Genomic DNA, 13,254 nt, shown 5'->3' on the forward strand with positions numbered 1-13,254 from the left:
GCCTCTGGTTTCTGACTCTGCTCCGTTGAACATCCAACTGATAGTTTCCCATTCTGCTTTCAGTCTTTAGAGGACAGTGGTGTTTTCTAACAAACCTATACAAGCAGGGAAAGTGACCCATAATGTGGAAATGAACCCTGAATAAGGAGGTTAACTACCAATGTCATTCTTCCTCAGCCCAGAGATTAGAGGGGCGAAGAACATCTCAGACAGAGCTGCAGTCAGCTTGACGACTTCAGTCTGCAGAGAATTCAAGCAAAACCTCTTCACCCACAGAGTGGTGACTGTTTGGAACCCATCCCACAGGGAGAGTGAGAGATGAACAACAGTGCAGGATTTCAAAGGACTGTTGTGGCACTGAATCACTGGCAGGGTCCAGCCGGCCTGAGTTGACTCTCTACTGTACACTAGGTGTGTTATAAATTCACTAAGTACCGGAGACAGAGTTTAAAATAGAACTGATTTATTTGTCTCAGATCCAGAATATTAAACTCCAGCCCCATTAAATGTGAATATGCAGCAGAAGAAACTCCTCCCATGCCCAGTGACCAGGGTGCAGAACTGGGTGTGGTGAGCAGCAGCAATAATTGCAGAGTTCAGCACTGACAGTCACTCTCGAAATTGCATTCAGCACGGTGATGGACAAATATCCAGCATGCAGCTTATTGAAACTTTCTCCCCAGTGTGAACCCAGCAGTATGTCACAAGTGTAACACGCTGTAAGGTTTCACTGCTAATGTAACGGCCTCTGTGCAGTGTTTCACTGCTGAGGTAATGGTTTCTCTGTAGCAGCAATGTTTAGGTTATGACTGGAGATAACAGGGTTTTGGAGTGCGAGGTCATCCAGTGAGAGAAATGTTCTTTCTTGTGAGTCTGGAAGAGGGATTTTCGTGTTCTTTTGTTGGGGAGAAATGAGAAGATGCGAATGGAGAGAGTGGGCCCTTTTTGTTTTGTTTACTTCACTAACCATATAGAACCACAGAACACTACCACACAGAATGCCCTTCTTGGCTCTGCTGAACCATTTTTCTGCCTAGTCCCACTGACCTGCACCCGGACCAATTTACCACATTATCATCCAGATCATTGATATAGATGACAAATAACAATGGACCCAGCACTGATCCCTGTGGCACACCACTAGTCACAGGCCTCCACTCAGAGAGCATTCCTCTACTACCACACTCTGGCTTCTTCCATTGAGCCAATGTTTAATCTAATTTACCACCTCTCCATGTATACCTAGCGACTGAATTTTCCTAACTAACCTCCCATGTGGGACCTCGTCAAAGGCCTTACTGAAGTCCATGTAGACAATATCCACTGCCTTCCCTCCATCCACTTTCCTGGTAACCTCCTCGAAAAACAGATTGGTTAAACATGACCTACCACGCACAAAGCCATGTTGACTCTGCATATTATGTCCCTGTGTATCCAAATACTTGTAGATCCTATCTTTTAGTACTCCTTCCAATAACTTACCTACTACCGACGTCAAACTTACCGGCCTATAATTTTCCAGATTACTTTTAGATCCTTTTTTAAACAACGGAACAACATGAGCCATCCTCCAATCCTCCAGCACCTCACCCGTAGATACCGACATTTTAAATATATCTGCCAGGGCCCCTGCAATTTCAACACTAGTCTCCTTCAAGATCCGAGGGAATACCCTGTCAGGTTCTGGGGATTTATCCACTCTAATTTGCCTCAAGATAGCAAGCACCTCCTCCTTTTCAATCTGTACAGTTTCCATGATCTCACTACCTGTTTCCCTTAATTCCATAGGCTTCATGCCAGTTTCCTTAGTAAATACAGACGTAAAAAACCCATTTAAGATCTCCCCCATTTCTTTTGGCTTCACACATAGCCGACCACTCTGATCTTCAAGAGGACCAATTTTATCCCTTACAATCCTTTCACTCTTAATATACCTGTAAAAGCTCTTTGGATTATCCTTCACCTTGACTGCCAAGGCAACCTCATGTCTTCTTTTAGCCCTCCTGATTTATTTCTTAAGTTTTTTTCGCACTTTTTATACTCCTCTAGCACCTTATTTGCTCCCTGTTTCCTATACATGTCATACAACTCTCTCTTCTTCTTTATCAGAGCTCCAATATCCCTTGAGAACCAAGGTTCCTTATTCCTATTCACTTTGCCTTTAATCCTGACAGGATCATACAAACTCTGCACTCTCAAAACTTTCTCCTTTGAAGGCTTCCCACTTACCAATCACACCCTTGCCAGAGAACAAACTGTCCCAATCCATGCTTTTTGGATCCTTTCTCATTTCTTCAAATTTCGCCTTTTTCCAGTTTAGAACCTCAAACCGAGTACCAGATCTATCTTTATCAATGATCAAGTTGAAACTACTGGTGTTATGATCACTGGAACCAAAGTGCTCCCCTACACACTTCCGTCGCCAGTCCTAACTCATTTCCGAATGGGAGATCTAATATTGCATCCTCTCTAGTTGGTACCTCCATATATTGATTTAGAAAACTTTCCAGAACACATATTACAAGCTCTAACCTGTCTAGACCTTTAACAGTATGGGAGACCCAATCAGCATTCACAATAAGAAATACAGACCGGAAAACTTAAATGAGAGACCAGCTCAGAAAAAGGAATCATCACTATGGAAGAAAACATTAACCAGTGGAATGAGTATGACCCTCCATGGGAGACATCCCAACGATCTGAGCAGATGAGATGGTGACAAGGAAGCATCGAGCACCTGACTGAGAGTTGGAGACCTCTTCCCAGAAACAGAGGGAGTCCTTCCAGAAATACAGGACAAGCTGGTTAACAAAAGGGGGAAAAAAAATCAAAAATACAGGAAATACAAACAAACAAGGCAGCAAGTGTAGAAAATGCCAAGAGAAACGAGACACAATCCAACACATTCCAGGATCCTGCAGCAGTTTAACTCAATCTGATTAATTACAAAGGTACAATCAAGTGGTAAATATCATTCACCAAAATCTTGCTGTAAAATACAAACTCATGAATGCCCTTCATCACTTCATAAAGGCACCATAAATTCAAGCCCGATCCAGTTTTAGAGTCCAAATCTTACAAATTATATGATAATCAATACATTATTACAGATAAGACAACCCATAATAACCATCCGGATATAATATTACAGGATAAACAAGCAGGAACAACTCCCTCAATAGATAAAACCATTCCCAACACACACATGTTCCTCGACCAGTGGAGCACCTCACCACGGGCATTGTTTGTGTCACCAGTCAGACAAACAAATTATTTTCTCTGTCAATCAGCTTCCAAATGTTGTTACTCTGTCATTCGTTGCCATGCCCCACTGCTGATTCCCTTCTCCTCATCATACATTCTTACACCGACCATCGTCCAGAGCCCCAAACTCTGCCCTGTGCAGACCCGCCTCTGGTTTCTGACCCTGTTCTGTTGAGCATCCAACTGATGGTTTCCCATTCTGATTTCAGTCTTTAGAGGACAGTGGTATTTCCTTACAACCCTTCAGAAGCAGAGAAAATGACCCATAATGTGGGAATGAACCCTGAATAAAGAGGTTAACTCCCAATGACATTCTTCCTCAGCCCAGAGATTTGAGGGGCAAAGAACCTCTCAGACAGAACTGCAGTCAGCTCGACTTGTTCAGTCTGCAGAAAATTCAAGCAAAACCTCTTCACCCACCGAGTGGTGACTGTTTGGAACCCATCCCACAGGGAGAGTGAGAGATGAACAACAGGGGTGGATTTAAAAGGACTGTCGTGGAACAGAATCACTGGCAGGGTCCAGCCGGCCTGAGTTGACTCCCTACTGTACACTAGGTGTGTCATAAATTCACTAAGTACCAGAGACAGAGTTTAAAATAGAACTGATTTATATGTCTCAGATCCAGAATATTAAACTCCAGTCCCATTAAAGTTGAATATGCAGCAGAAGAAAGTCCCCCCGTACCCAGTGACCAGGGTGCAGAACTGGGTGTGGTGACCAGCAGCAATAATTACAGAGTTCAGCACCAACAGTCACCCTCGAAATTGCATTCAGCAATGGTGATGGACAAATATCCAGCATGTAGCCGATTGAAACTTTCTCCCCAGTGTGAACCCGGCAGTGTGTCACAAGTGTAATATGCTGAATAAGCTGTAAGTTTCACTGCTAATGTAATGGCCTCTCTGTAATGTTTCACTGCTGAGGTAATGGTTTCTCTGTAGCAGCAATGTTTAGGTTATGACTACAGATAACAGGATTTTGGAATGCGGGGTTATCCAGTGAGAGAAATGTTGTTCTTTCATGTGAGTCTGGAAGAGAGATTTTCCCAGTCTTTTGCCGGGGAGAAATGAGAAGACACGAATGGAGAGAGTGGGCCCCTTTTCTTTTTTTGGTTTTCTTTCCTGACCCTATAGTCAAAGTAAGAATTATAAAGCTCAATCGTATAATCACATACTCTGTACTGTTTTTGTTATTTCGGGGTACTGATTTGTAACAGGGGACACATCACGCAGCATTCAACCAAATGAGATTTCTTAAGTTTTCCCAGGCTGGGGGGCTATCACCCCCTATATTAAGCTGCTAGCCAAAACGGGATTTACACAAGGATAGATGACTGAGTGAATCCCTTCCCGCATTCACAGCAGGTGAACGGCCTCTCCCCAGTGTGAACTCAATGATGCACATTTGGTTGATTTGGCTGAGAGAATCTCTTATCAAAGTCTGAGCAGGTGAAAGGCCTCTCCCCAGTGTGAACTCTCTGATGTACCTTCACTTTAGATGACGATGTGAATCCCTTCTCACAGTCTGAGCATAAAAATGCCTCTCCCCAGTGTGAACTCGCTGGTGTACCTTCAGTTTAGATGACGAAGTGAATCCCTTCCCACAGTCTGAGCAGGTGAATGGCCACTCTCTGGTGTGAACTGACTGGTGTCTCAGTAGATCAGTTGACAAAGTGAATCTCTTCCCACACACTGAGCAGGTGAATGGCCTCTCGCCAGAGTGAAGTCGCTGATGTACCTTCAGTGGAGATGACGAAGCAAATCCCTTCCCACAGTCTGAGCAGGTGAATGGCCTCTCTCCAGTATGAACTCGCTGATGTTCCTTCAGTTGAGATGACGAAGTGAATCCCTTCCCACAGTCTGAGCAGGCGAATGGCCTCTCGCCAGTGTGAAGTCGCTGATGTACCTTCAGTTGAGATGACCAAGTGAATCCCTTCCCACAATCCGAGCAGGAGAACGGCCACTCTCCAGTGTGAATTCGCTGGTGTACTATTAGGTAAGATGACCGAGTGAATCCCTTCCCACAGTCTGAGCAGGTGAATGGCCTCTCTCTGGTGTGAACTGACTGGTGTTTTAGTAGATCAGATGACATAGTGAATCTCTTCCCGCAGTCTGAGCAGGTGAATGGCCGCTCCCCGGTGTGAACTCGCTGATGTACTTTCAGGTGAGATGAGCAAGTGAATCCCTTCCCACAGTCCGAGCAGGTGAATGGCCTCTCCCCGGTGTGAACTCGCTGGTGAGCCATTAGGTCAGATGACTGAGTGAATCCCTTCCCACAGTCTGAGCAGGTGAACGGCCTCTCTCCAGTGTGAACTCGCTCATGTACCTTCAGTTGAGATGACGAAGTGAATCCCTTCCCACAGTCTGAGCAGGTGAACGGCCTCTCGCCAGTGTGAAGTCGCTGATGTACCTTCAGTTGAGATGACCAAGTGAATCCCTTCCCACAATCTGAGCAGGAGAACGGCCACTCTCCAGTGTGAATTCGCTGGTGTACCATTAGGTAAGATGACCGAGAGAATCCCTTCCCACAGTCTGAGCAGGTAAACGGCCGCTCCCCGGTGTGAATTCGCTGGTGAGCCATTAGGTCAGATGACCAAGTGAATCCTACCCCACAAATTCAGCAGATGACCAGCCTCTGGTGTCCACGGGTGGGAAGACTGACTGAATCCCTTCTCACACACAGAATAGACGAATGGCCTTTCCCAGTGTGAACTTGCTGATGTACCTTCAGTTGAAATGACCGACTGAATCCATTCCCACTGTCTGAGCAGGAAGGATGATCGAGTGAATCCCTTGCTCCACTTCTTAAATATCTGGACAGAGACAGCAAAACTGGCATGTTGTGTTCGAGATTCCCGCAGACAAATTCCTTGTCATTTTTAACCTGTAAAAAGATTTACAAAATCCATCAATGGGTGTAGGACAACATTTCAGATGAGATCACTTGATTTGTCAAGGTGTGATCTGCCATCACACTGTTACAGTGAAGTTCAACCCAAGTTGGAGAGAGAAATCATCTTCTAACTGGGCACTGTGCTGGTATCTGGAATGACCATCAAATTCTGATGCTCTTCCTGTCTGTATAAGAATGGGGCACTTCTGCCAATCTGTGACCTGGCTCAGTTTGACTCTCTCCATTGGTATTATTCCCTGTTCCCATTGAGCTGCATGGGTGCCTGGCCCCACAGTAACTGAAACACTCTCACACAAATAGCTGGCAGTGCATTCCACGCACCCAGCACTCTCTGTGTAAAAAACTTACCCCTGACTTCCCCTCAGTATCTATTTCCAAGCTCCTTAAAACTCTGCCCCCTTGTGTTAGCCACTTCAGCCCTGGGAAGAAACCTCTGGCTATCCACACGATCAATGCCCCTCATCATCTTATACACCTAAAAATGGCTTTAAACATAAACAAGGAAATTATACATTGCATTGAGGATTTGTGAGAAGTATACAAAATTATAAGGGTATAGATAGGGTAAATGCAAGCAGCTTTTTCCACTGAGGTTGGGTGGGATGACAACCAGAGGTCATGGATAAGTGGGGAAGTGAAAATTTAACGGGAACATTTGGAAAAGCTCTTTACTGATGTTTCTAAGAAGATCCAACACTCCCTCTTCCTTAAACTCCACATTGTCCAGCACACAGGCCTGTTCTAACTTGACCTCACCCTGATCAAGATCCTTTTCAATTGTAAATACTGAAGCAAAGTATTCATTTAGGACCTCCCCAACCTCCCCCACCTCCAGGCACATGTTGTCTTCTTCATCCTTGAGCAGCCCCACCTTCATTCTTGCCATCCTTCTGTTCTTCACATTCGCATAGAACGCCTTGGGGTTCTCCTTAATCCTACATGCCAAGGCCTTCTCATCATGCCCCCTTCGAGCTCTCCTAAGTCCTTAAGCTCCTTCCTGGCTACCCTATATTTCTCATAAGCCCCTCCTGCTTCCTGCTTCTTATATCTAACATATGCTTCCTTCTTCCTCTTGACGAGTTGCCTCACGTGTTTCGTCAGCCACGATTCCCTTTTCCTACCATTTTTTCCTTGTCTCAGAGGGACAAAACCTATCCTGAACCCAGCACAAGTGGTCCCTAAATTTCCTCCACATTACTTCTGTGCTTTCACCCTTGAACATCTGTTTCCAATTTACTCTCGCTAGTTCCTGCCTCATCCCTTCACAGTTAGCCCTTCCCCAGTTAAGCACTTTCCCATTTTGTCTGTTTTTATCCTTTTCCATAGCTATGCTGAAGCTAAGGGAGTTGTGGTCACTCTCACCAAAATGCTCCCCCACCAAGAGGTCTACCACCTGAACAGGTTCATTACCCAGAACTAGATCCAGTATGGCCTCTCCTCTCATCAGCCAGTCCACGTACTGTGTCAGGAATCCTTCTTGAATGCACCTGACAAATTCAGCCCCACCTCTCCCCCTTGCAGTCAAGAGGTGCCAGTCAATACGAGGAAAGTTGAAATCACCCATAACTACAAATCTGCACCATTCTAAACTCTGTCTGCTTATCTGCTCCTCGGTGTCCTGAGGGCTATTTGGGGGCCATAGACTACTCCCAGCACAGTGATTGATCCCTTCCTATTTCTGACTTCCACCCACGCTGACTCAGTGGACACTCCCTCTGCAGCATCCTCCCTTTCTATAGCCGTGATACTATCCCTGACCAGTAATGCTACTCCCCCCCTTTTCTACCTCCCACCCTATTCCTTATAAAACACCTGCATCAGCCAATCCTGCCCTTCCTCCAGCCAAGTTTCAGTAACGGCCACAACGTCATCGTTCCATGTACTGATCCATGCTCCAAGTTCATCCCCTTTATTCCTAACACGCCTACTGTTGAAATAGACACACTTCAACCCCTTTAACTGGCTACATTTATGTTTTGTCCCCTGCCTGTCCTTCCTCACCAACTCATGCCATAGCATCAAATTCCCTATCACTACTGCTCTCCTCTTTTCACTCCTTCCTTTCTGAGGTAAGGGTCCGGTCTCAGTGCCAGAGACGCGACCACTACAACTTGTCCCTGGCAGGTCATCCCCATCAACAGTACCCAAACTTGGAGAAGTTCAGTACAGAAACAGGGGCCCACCTAGTCAATGGTGAAAAAACATTCAGGCTGTCTAATGTAACTACCTGCACTGGGACCTCCTTCCTGCCTTTTCTGGCATTCTGACTCCAATCCCCCCTGCAACCTGAGCTTAACCTCCCCACCCACCCCAGCACACACCAGCACCAGCAAGCCTTACCACTAGGATATTAGACCTCTGCTAGTTTTAATTCTCTAACTAACAAATCCCCTATCAACCCTTTGACATTCCTCTGCTAGGTAATCCTCCATAACTGTGTCTAAAGTGGTCTACCTGTCGTTGTGTGGGATGGCCACAGGAGTACTCTGCAATGGCTATTTAACCTCATTCCCCTACCTGACTGTCACCCAGTTTCTTATGTCCTGCATTTTGGTTTAAATCACCTCCCTTCGTGACATATCTATCACCCATCCAACTCCTGGATGATATGGAATTTATCTGCTCCTCGGTGTCCCGAGGGCTATTTGGGGGCCTATAGACTACTCCCAGCACAGTGATTGATCCCTTCCTATTCCTGACTTGCAGCCACACCGACTCAGTGGACACTCCCTCTGCAGCATCCTCCCTTCCTACAACCGTGATACTATCCCTGACCAGTAATGCTATTTTCTACCTCCCATCCTATTCCTTATAAAACACCAGATCCAATGCCTGAAAGTGCAGCGTTTTTTTTATGTTTCAAAATATACTGTATTCAAAAATAAATATATACAATAAACCATTCAATAACTTCCCATCCTTTACATACGTTTCCATTATAGTCTGTACATATCCATATTTATAGCCACCCACGTGGCACTCCAGTTCTTCACCTTACCACATCACTGTTGAGGGGTATACTCCCCGCCACCCGGCCCCTCCCACTCCCACGGGAGAAGAACTCTATACTGTGGTCCTTCCCCACCGGGCCCTTGCGGTGGCTGCACCAAGTTTCAGTGCGTCCCTCAGCACGTACTCCTGCAGCCGAGAATGTGTCAGTCGGCAGCATTCTCCCACGGACATCTCCATGTGCTGGTAGATCATCAAGTTTCGGGCCGACCAAAGAGCGTCTTTCACCGAGTTGATGATCTGCCAGCAGCACCGGATGTTGGTCTCCGTGTGCGTCCCCGGGAACAGCCCGTAGATCAGAGAGTCCTCTGTTACGCAGCTGCTGGGGATGAAACGTGACACTAGCCCGTCCATCCTCCTCCACACCCTCTCTGCGAACTGTCACAGACTCCTCCTCACTGCAGTCCTCCCGTGGGCAGTGGGGTGCGGAGACGACGTTCCGGGCATATAGGAGGGCTCTGACTGGGAGGGCCCCTCTCACCGCCAGCCAGGCGAGGTCTTGGTGCCTGTTGGTGAGATCTGGCGATGAGGCATTTTGCCAGATGAACTGGACGGTCTGCTTAGGGAACCACACCACTGTGTCCATCACGTCCTTCTCCTGCAGTGCCTGCAGGACATTACGTGCCGACCACTGCCTGATGGCCCCGTGGTCAAAGGCGTTCTCCTGGAAGAACTCTGCTACGTACGACAGGTATGCCAGCAACAACCAGCTGACTGGGGCGTTGTGCGGGAGTGGGGCCAGACCCATCCTTCGTAGCCAGGGCGACAGGTAGAGCCTGGGCACATAGTGGTACTTGGTGCCCACATACCTGGGTTCTACACACAACCTGATGCAGCCACATACGAAGCTGGCCATTAGGGTGAGGGCGACATTGGGGACGTTCTTGCCCCCATTGTCCAGGGACTTGTGCATGACAGTCCGTCTCACCCGCTCCATCTTGGATCCCCAGACGAATCTGAAGACAGCTCGGGTGATTTTCGAGCTGTTGGAGCGGGGGACGGGCCACACCTGCGCCAAGTGCAGCAGCCCTGAGAGCACCTCACACCTGATGACCCGGTTCTTGCCCGTTATTGACAGGGAGCGCCCTCCCCACTGTCCCAGTTTCTGTTTCACCTTGGCAGTCCGCTCCTGCCAGTTCTTGTTGCATGCCTCAGCCCCTCCGAACCAGATCCCCAACACCTTCACGTGGTCAGACCTGATGGTGAAGGGGACGCTGGATCGGTCGGGCCAGTTGCCGAAGAGCATGGCTTTGCTCTTCGTGCGGTTGACCCTGGCCCCCGACGCTAGCTCGAACTGTTCGCAGGTGCCAATCAACCTGTGAACTGACCTCGGATCAGAGCAGAAGACGGTGACGTCGTCCATGCACAGGGAGGTTCTCACTTGGGTCCCTCCACTGCCTGGCAGCGTCACCCCTCTTATGCCCTCATCCCTCCCGATGGCTTCCGCAAAGGGTTCTATGCAGCAGACAAACAAGACAGGGGAGAGGGGACAGCCCTGCCTGACTCCCGACCTGATGGGGAAGCTGTTTGTTTCCCACCAGTTGACCTGGACTGCACTACGGATGTCTGTGTAGAGCAGTCTAATCCAATTCCGGATTCCCTCCCCAAATCCCATTTTGGAAAGCACGTCCGCCATGTACGTGTGTGATATCCTGTTGAAGGCTTTCTCCTGGTCCAAGTTGACCAGGCAGGTGTCCACCCCACTGTCCTGCACGTAGGCGATGGTGTCCCTCAGCAGCGCGAGGTTGTCTGAGATTTTCCTGCCCAGTACAGCACAGGTTTGGTCCGGGTGAATCACCTGTCCCAGAGCAGACTCGACCCTGTTGGCGATAGCCTTGGACAGGATCTTGTAGCCCACATTCAGGAGAGAGATGGGTCTCCAATTTCTAATGTCCTCCCTTTCCCCGTTCTGCTTGCAGATGAGGGTGATGATGCCCTTCCTCATGGACTCAGACATACTGCCGGCCAGAAGCATAGCGTTGTACACTTCCAGCAGGTCTGGGCCCATCCAGTTCCACAGAGCCGAGTACAACTCAGCCGGTAGGCCGTCGCTTCCGGGAGTCTTACCCGACCCAAAGGAACGGATGGAGCCTGTCAGCTCGTCCAGGGTCAGTGGCGGATCCAGACTCTCCTGCTTGCCGTCGTCTAAGACCTGCGTGATAGACGACAGGAAGTTACGGGAGGCTGTGGATTCTGTGGGGTGGGTATGTCGAAGCTGCAGCTAGATGCACATCTTGCAGGTGAGGGCATCAGGGACACTGGAGGTCTCCCCACCTTCCCACCAATGTCCTCTCTAATTTGTAATGACCAGTGTGCCAAAAAATCTTGTGCTGTGCAATTTTTACCCAGTGACAACAACATGTGCACACTGAACTTTAAATAGAGAGGGATTTATTTTAACAGCTAGCAAATCACTATTAATAAGAACTTTGATATCCTCTGGGTTTCATCAAGTTAATCTGCACTCTCACACAATCTGTGTTGCAGGCCTGTAGAGGGTTATGAAGGATTTTCTCACACCAGCTTTTGCACACCGTCCATATCTGATTTGCTTGCTAAATGACACTTTAAAAAGTCAGATTTCCAAATATCACTCCACTTCCTCCCACTTGCAAGTTCTCCAGCAACGTTTGCATCGTCACAATACACACAGGTAACACCAGTTTCTGTATTGTACATAAATATTTCCCCTGAACCCTCCCCCAGGTGACTGGCGGCCAGTGAATATGAAGGGAAGGGCAGTAGTCTGTCTCATTGGAGTCTGGCACTTGTTGCCAAGGACAAAGGTGCTTGATATCATTGTGTCCTCAGAGAGAATGGGTCAAAACATGTCCCCACGGGTAGAAAGGTCCAGAACAAGAGGAGGTAGAACAACCAACACACACAAAATGATGGAGGAACTCAGCAGGCCAGCCAGCATTATGGAAAACAGTACAAATGCTGAATTCCTCCAGCATTTTGTGTGTGTTGCTTGGATTTTCAATATCTATAGATTTTATCTTATTTGTGATTGGAGGCAGAACAAAAGTGAATTTCTCAACAGCTGATGTAAAAGATTTTGTTCCCTTTCTCCGAGTTCCTAATCCTTGCATTTAGACAGCTGGAGCTCAGCTCTGTCTGAGAGATCCATCGGCTCCCATTCCCTCATCAGCCGGAAGCTGCCCGGGGCCCGTGTACGGATCGTGTGGCTGAGAGAGAGGGAAGAGAGCACGACTGTCCCGGGATTGCGGGCCACGGTATCCGGAGCTCACAGCAATTGTTCCGAATCCGGCAACCGGGGAATATCTCTTACCTGGAGCTGATTTTCCGAGGCCTTTATGTACTGCGCGCATGCGTGACATTCGGGACCATCCGCAACCCTGACGCATGCGCATTCGATCGGCGCTTCAGCGACAGCGACAATTCCTACGCAGAGCTTTCTGGGTAATCACGGTGCCATTAAACATTTCTGCAAACACCGGTTCCATGTTCATACCTCAGTTTTTTTTTTGGGGTGCGGAATTCAGCAGCTCTTTTAATGGAGAAAGCAGCTTTCATAAACAATGCACTTAATATCAGCAAACTTTCCGCGTGTTTAATGCCGAAGTAGAATCTTCTTACAAATGCAGATATGAAACACAAGAGATTCTGCTGCTGCTGGAACTGTAGACACATGCACATAAAATGCTGGAGGAACTCTGCAGTTCAGGCAGCAACTAAGCAGAGGAGTACACAGTCTAGGCATACTGAAGGGGCTCGGCCTAAATGTTGTCTATTTATTCCTCTCCACATTTGCGGCCCGATCTGTTGATTTCCTACAGTATTTTGCACAGGTTAACCACCTTTTTTTTCAATCGAACAATTTCAAAATGTTTCTGATCTTTCATTTGTGGCCACATCCTGGTGGTCTGATTCCTCTCCCTCCTCCTCCTTGTAAATTCTAGGCCCCATTTCCTTTCTGGCGCCCCAAAGCCCTGATTCAGGGTGGTAACTCTTTGGTTTCTGACTCTGCACCATAGAAGATTCACTCACTAGTCTACTGTCAGACTTTAGAGGCGCATTGCAACAACCCAGCTGTCTGAGGCA

This window comes from Mobula birostris, chromosome 13, assembly GCF_030028105.1.
Source record: "Mobula birostris isolate sMobBir1 chromosome 13, sMobBir1.hap1, whole genome shotgun sequence".
NCBI classification, from domain to species: domain Eukaryota; kingdom Metazoa; phylum Chordata; class Chondrichthyes; order Myliobatiformes; family Myliobatidae; genus Mobula; species Mobula birostris.